Below are 8,092 nucleotides of genomic sequence, written 5' to 3' on the forward strand. Positions count from 1 at the left end.
AAAGATAATGGGCTGTACAAAGTTTCATTAAAATCGGATAGTCCGTTTGCATGTTATTATAAAATTAATTTATAGAACAATTTTGACCTTTTTGTGGGGGAGGTACCAGAAAGAATGTACCAATGGGTCCCATCTTCAAACTTTATCTAGGCTTGGTATAGGTAATAGGACGTCTTCTGAATTACACACAGATTTTATCATTATCTTTATATCAGAAATATGTTTGTATCAAAGAGGTGTCGGATTTAATGTTAATGATGGGTCCCATCTTCGGACTTAATCTAGACTTCGTAAAGATAATAGGTTGTGCAAAGTTTGGTTCAAATCAAATATTCCATTCGCCTGATATTGGATTTACAAATATTGAAAATGTTGACCATTTGTGGGGGAGGCATCAGAAGGAGTGGACCAATGGGTCCCATTTTCCTACTTGATCTAGGCGTGGTAAAGATAATGGGTTGTACAAAGTTTCATTAAAATCGCATAGTCCATTTGCATGTTATTATAAAATTAATTTTTTAGCACAATTTTGATCTTTTTGTGGGGGATGTGCCAAAAAGAATGTACCAATGGGTCCCATCTTCAAACTTGATCTAGGCTCGGTATAGGTAATAGGTTGTGCAAAGTTTGGTTCAAAACGGACGTGCCATTAGCTTGATATTGGTGTTATAAATATTGAAAATTTTGACACTCTGTGGGGGAGGTATCAGAAAGAGTGGACCAGAGTATCCCATCTTTAAACTTGATCTAGGCTTGGTAAAGGTAATAGATTGTTCACAGTTTCGTTAAAATTGTATAGTCCGTTGGCTTGTTATTATAAAATTAATTTTTAGCTCAATTTTCAACTTTTGTGGGGGAGGTACCAGAAAGAGTGGTCTGATATTCCCCATCTTCGAACTTAAACTAAGTTAGGAAAAAATATTAAGATGTGCAAAGTTTGAATGAAATCGGTTGTTGCCTTCGAGAATTATCGCGCGCACCAGTCAGACGGACAACGGACGGTAAATCGACTCCAAATTTTCTGAAACGGATTTGGTTTAAAGAAACATGCGGTCTAAAACCAATATTTCGATGAGGCACATTTTCACCGCATCAAAGTGTATATACTACCCTCATTAGTCATAAGGCGTTATTGACGTTATTGCATTTTTTGAAAGATGCAGACCTAGCTTCCGTATATATTTTGAACGGATGTCTGATTTGGATTAATTTTTGAACAGTGCCGAATAGCTTGCTTTAAATCGATTAGTACCATTGTACGCAAAATACTCTAAATCTGTCCGAATGAAATGAAATTTAGCATAGGTTGCAGAAAGGCATGTGTACGGATTGATGTTAAATAAAGATCACATATTTAAGTTTGTTCAATTTAACAGTCTATATTCAAATCATTACCTGAAGAAAATGAATTATCCTTTTTTGCAAGCAATGCGATACGGATATGACGTGGCAACACATCATTCCTCTATAGCCTCAATTCAAACGAAACAATTGAAATTGTTAATTTACGGAAAAATCCTAAGGCTATAACTGACCTCCATCCAGCATCCAATATTCTCCCCATCCACCTAATGCCTAACTTTGTTTCAAATTAAATGTTTGGTTTACTATTCAAATTGACCGGAATTTGTTGGTTACACTTCTTTTTTTTTTTTCATTTTGGCAAAATTTTATTTACGAAATGTGGGGACTTCTTTCTAGCTTTGATGATGACTGACCCGGCTGGCTAGTCGGACAACTTTCTGTTTGCTTTTGTATTTAATTTAAAAAAATTTTAAATTTACCTCAATGTTCAGTCAAGAGGAAATGATTTGCCTTTAAACACGTTTGTCCCTTCCTTTGTGTACACGTGGGCGTGACGATGTTATTTCTTCATCAGCTTGTTCCGGTAGCGTTTCTGTGATAGCAACTCTGGTAATGCTACTGCTGGTGGTGGTTAATGTATCCTTTGCAGTCGTCCGCCGCTCACCATAAATTTAATTGTTTACATTGTTTGGTTTTGATATCATGTCAAAGAGTGTCATCGTTTCATCCCTTTGCTTCGGGTTGTAAGCTTTTGATTATTTAACTGAAATTAATCAGTTGAATGATTTTCCAATGTTAAAAAAGCAGACAATGAACGGTTGACTGAATAAGCATGTCCTACCAATTACTTGGAATGATTTAAATGATATTGTTTATTTTTAATATCAAATATTAAGAAGTAACATTAACATATTTAACATATTTATACTCTCCTCACAAAATCCCTTCAGGAGGTGTCACTATGTTGAGGAGATGCCTAAACGTCTGCCGATATATTTCATTATAGTCATGTTTGAGTTTTTTTATCACAATATCTTTAGAAGACGGAATGCTTACAACAGATGGCTAAATAGTCTTTGTAGTCAACCGTTCATTGTCTCTTGTAGTGACGAATGATACCCTTCGCCACTTTGATTATATTCAACAGATGAATCCTAACAGACGTCGCATTTTTGAAGGACCAGTAAAATGAAATTGGATGCACAAACATGTTCTGCAACCTATATTAAATTTTGCATTTGGTCAGATATAGTGTTTCTTCTTACAATAGGACAAAATTATGTATATCATCGGATACCGTTGAATATTTGTATACATATATGATAAACATCAAGACGAAAATGTATATGAAAGCCATATATGGGCCAAACAAATGAGCTGTGCCAAATTTCATTCAAATCGGATTATAAATGCGACCTGTACTTTGTTTACAATTTAACACCAACAGACGGACAGACGGACGGACATGCATAAATCGACTCAGAAAGTGATTCCATGCATATTCTCAAAAGGAACTATGGGTCTATCTCGTTTCCTTTTGCCTGTTACAAACATATGCACAAAGACATAATACCCAGTACCACAGTGTGGTGAAGGGTGAATATTGATAATTTTTGGTGGGGAGATTTGTTACCATATACGACTACAAAATAACAAATTTCAGCGAAATCGGTTGAAAATGGCGCACAAGAACCTCAAAATATCAAAAATTAGGGGTACCCTTATATGGGGGCTACCCGAAAAAATTTACCTATATTTATAATTTTTTGTGAAGAGATTTGCTACCCAATAAGAATTCAAATTACTAAATTACAGCCAATTCGGTGAAAAAATCCGGTCAAAACTCCCCAAAAACTGGAAATTGGGAGGTACCCTTATATGGGGGCTACCTGAAAAAGTGGACCTATATTTATAATTTTAGTGGAGAAATTTGATACCCAATAAGAACCCCATGTACTAAATTTCAGCGAATTCGGTTGAAAACCGCGCTCAAGAACCCTAAAATATCGAAAATTGGGGGAACCCTTATATGGTGGCTACCCGAAAAAAATGACCTATATTTATAATTTTCAGTATAGAGATTTGCTACCCATTAAGAACTCAAACTACCAAATTTCAGCGAATTCGGTCGAAAAATGCGATCAAACCCCCACCCTTATAGGGGGGGCTATCCGAAAATATGGACCCATATTTATAATTTTTAGTGGAGAGATTTTCTACCCAATAAGAACTTAATGTACCAAATTTCAGCGAATTCAGTCGAAAAAGGCGCTCAAGAACCTCAAAATACCGAAAATTGGAGGGTACCCTTATATGAGAGCTATGCCTAAACATGGACCGATAAAGCCCATCTTTGAACTTGAACTGCCTGCAGACAAAAGACGACTATATGCAAAATTTTGGCGATCTATTTCAATTCCTTTAGACGCTAGAGTGATTACAACAGACAGAAAGACAGACAGACGGACGTGGCTATATTGTCATAGAATTTTACGCTGATCAAGAATATATATACTTTATAGGGTCGGAAATGATTATTTCGATGAGTTACAAACGGAAAAACAAAATTAATATACCCTCCATACTATGGTGGAGGGTATAAAAATTAGGGCATATCCTTAATAATGAACAAGTAAAAACGCCATCAAGTTCGGTCGGGCCCAACTTTTTATACACCCTGAAATCATTCGGTACCTTGCAGATATGACGGGGTATATAACTATATATTTTTGGTAGTAAGATATAACATCCTATTGGATATAAGGGCTATTTAAAAAATTTCGCAATATTGATATTTTCCACACAAAAATTTGTTTCTTAATACGAATTCAAAATATCATATTATATCTTGAAAAAAGTTCCAAAACTTCCCACAATAAAGAAGATTGAGAGGAATTGTTTGATATACCAGAGCGACAGCAAATTCGCTTGTAAAACGTGCACAAACTCCCCATAATATCATATGGGGGATATACCACATGGTGGGCACAACGTGGGTGGACCCATTTTCAATACCACACATCGTAGGGGTAATGACAATTTATTTTTAATTGTAACCGCTACCAAAATACTGGATAATTCAAAATAACACCATTTATTGGAAATCCGTCTTTACATTATTATACGGAGTATTTTTTTCTAAATAAATAATTAATATTCTTATCACAAATATACCCATACCATTACCTTATCCTTATAAGTTTTGCATAACCATACAATAACCGACATCAACTGTAAAATTTAAAAAAAAACTCCCGAACAGGGTCAGAGCAATAAGAAAATAAGTCAAAACTAAATGAAAAACAAAAAACAACAACTAAACAGAATTCATCTCATATAGCGAACATTTGCTTTGGCATCAAAGGAATTTTTGGAATTCTTAATTAAATTTACAATTAAAAATGCATGCTGGCAGAAGAACATGTTGAACATAAAGTCCAACAAAATTTCCATCTCCACTACCCTTCGCACAACCTTAAGTCTCATTCCTTTAGTTCATCTTAAGAACTCAAACTGTCCAAGATGTTCGTTTTGTTAAAGATGTTACGTTGCTGCTTTATTACACTCTTCTCTTGGCCGGCCATGTACAAAAAGACTTTTCATATTAAAGGAGTGTGAAGCTAACAGCCAGTCAGATATTGGGCAAAGTTTCGTTTGGAAAGTTTTTCAAGAACTTTGTTAATTTGTCCAAAAACGTATTTCTTTATATATTTTTTTATTTTTACAAATATTGCTTTATAATAAAGTAAATGTTTAATTTCGGTTTATGTTGGTTTGTATTTAAAGGCAAATATGAGATGACTATGTTTTATTGTGAATGCCGTTTGTTAAACCTCGAAATATTCACAGGAGATCAGAAAATGTATATATTCTTGATCAGAATAAAATTCTATGTCGATTAATGTAAGTGATTTTGTCCGTCTGTTGAAATGACGATAGAAATTTTGTACACACATTGCTATTAGGATCCTAGGATGTATGGTATTGAAAGTGGGATATATCGATCTACATTACCCCAAATATTCAGTATTTTTGGAATTTCTGCATGCTCTTGCTTGGGGAATACAAAGTTCGGCCGTACTTAAAGACGTTATTACTTGTTTTATTTTTATTTAAAAGCATAACAATAATCAAAACATACATCAAAACCAGTAAGGAAAGATCAAAAGTCGGACGGGGCCGACTTTCTACAATATCCTCTAGATAGAACGGTCATAGATAGAACGGTCATCTTTGGAGGACCATTGAGATGGAATCGGGCGAATTTAAATGAGCTATCTAGATAGATATTTGAACCAACTAAATGAAAAATTGCATTTCAAACGGACAGACTTGGATTCTTTGGTGTACCATTTGTATGAAATCGAGTCAAATTATGTATGGGTGCTATATATAAACACATAGACCTAATTGAGTAATCCATGCATACACCATTTGTTTATCGTTATCACTATATTCAATTTAATACCCTCGGTCATATTTCGTGTAACCACCATTTACATAAAATCGAACGAAAATATATATAGGACCTATATCAAAATCTGAAGCAATTTCAACAAACCCTATCACGCATCATTTTTTTTTCTCAATTGCATTCGCTATGCAAAATTTTACTCAATCAGACAAATATTGGGAGTTTGGTGTATCATTCACAAAAAAATCACACGAAACTATATATAGGAGCTATATCTAAATCTGAACCGATTTTAAAAAAACTTCGCAGACATTAGTCTGCATCTAATGCAGTACTCTGTGAAAAATGTTGTCCCAATCGGACAAAAATTTGGAGTTTGGTGTATCATTCACAAAAAATCGGACGAAACTATATATGGGAGCAATATCTAAATCTGAACCGATTTTAACAAAACTTCGCAGACATCAATCTGAACATGACTCAGTACACTGTACAAAATTTTGTCTCAATTGGACAAATATTGGGAGTTTGGTGCATCATTCACAAAAAATCGGACGAAACTATATATGGGAGCTATATCTAAATCTGAACCGATTTTAACAAAACTTTGCAGATATCAGTCTGGACCTAATTCAGAACTCTTTGCAAAAAGAAACTTTTACTCGGACAGACAGACGGACATACGTAATTCGTCTCAGAAAGTGATTCTATGCATATTCTTAAAAGGAATCACGGGTCTATCTCCATTCCTTTTGCCTGTTACAAACATAAGCACAAAGACAGTGTGGTGAAGGGTATAAACAGTGATTCTTCAAACAATTATATAATTACATCCAAAAAATTACTGTTTGTTACACCTTTTGGTCTCAATAGGACAAACATTGGGACTATGGCATAATATTGTAAAATCAGACGAAACTATATATGGGAGTTGCACTGGTGATCAAAACTAATGCAACTGAAATTTCAAACTGAACAAATAACATGTAACTTGTTTAAAAATATAGTTATAGTGGAAGATGTTTTTTCAGAAATAAATTTGTAATTTATTCATTAAAAAACGCAAAAAATATATTTTGAAATAAAAAATATTCTACGGAAAACTAAATTGACCCAATTTTTACATAGTCAAATCATAGTAATCGACATCATAACCATCATTTCGCATTACGTCAGCACACCTACGAGGCATTGAATCAATAAAATGATCACTTTGATCCTTGGGTATACTATTCCTTGCATCTTGAACCTTTGGGAAGAGGTTAATTCAGTTTGTTAGTGAAACTCTTTTTTTTATATGATACAACAAAGATTTTTCTTATTTTTGACTATCTTAACCAGGTTATTGTCAAGCTGAAACACCCAAACAGCGAAGGGGGGAACCATTAAGTTTTCCAAACCTCATAGATATATCGAACTCCATAAAAAGAAAAGCAGTCCAATACCATTATTGACCCTCCATGCTGCCCAGGCTCATACAATACTTTGGCATGAACCTTTAATTTTTGGACTTTCTCACGACATTTTTGTACCCTGCACCACACTGTGGTACATATGTGCATATGTTTGTAACAGGCAAAAATAATCGAGATAGACCCATTGTTCCTTTCGAGAATATGCATAGAATCACTTTCTGAGTCGATTTATGCATGTCCGTCTGTCCGTCCATGTATTTTTGTTAACAAAGTACAGGTCGCATTTACGATCCGATTTGGATGAAATTTGGATCAAGTCACTTATTTGACCCAAGGACGAACCCTATTGAAATTGGGAAAAATCGGTTCAGATATAGATATAGCTCATATATATTTTCGTCCGATTTAAGGTAAATGGGGCACCAAAGTCCCTCTATATCTTTCGATTTGAACGAAATTTGGCATAGAGTACTGAATTAGGTCAAGAACGACGTGTGCCAAGTTTCGAGAAAATCGGATCAGATTTATATATAGCTCCCACATATATTCTCGTCCGATTTAAGGTAAATGGATCTCCAAAATCCCTATATATATTTCGATTTGGACGAAGTTTGGCATAGGGTACTGAATTTAATCCAGAATGATGTGTGCTGAGTTTCATGAAAATCGGTTCAGATTTAGATATAGCTATATATATTCGTCCGATTTAATGTAAATTTTGCACTAAAGAACCAATGTACTGAAGTTACTGTAACCTTTCGTGTGACAAGTTTTCTTGAAATTGGTTCAGATTTACATATAGCTCTTATATATACTTTCGTCCGATTTTAAGTAAATGGTGTACTAAAGACCCATAGTTAGGCCGATTGGCAAAACGTACTGAAATTAATATAAATTAATCTCGGCCATGTTTCATTGAAATCGGCTCAGATTTAGATATAGCATAGCTTCCATATAT

This window comes from Musca vetustissima, unplaced genomic scaffold (genome assembly GCF_032173495.1).
Source record: "Musca vetustissima isolate MV318-11 ecotype Yass unplaced genomic scaffold, APGP_CSIRO_Mvet_v1 utg113704, whole genome shotgun sequence".
NCBI lineage: Eukaryota > Metazoa > Arthropoda > Insecta > Diptera > Muscidae > Musca > Musca vetustissima.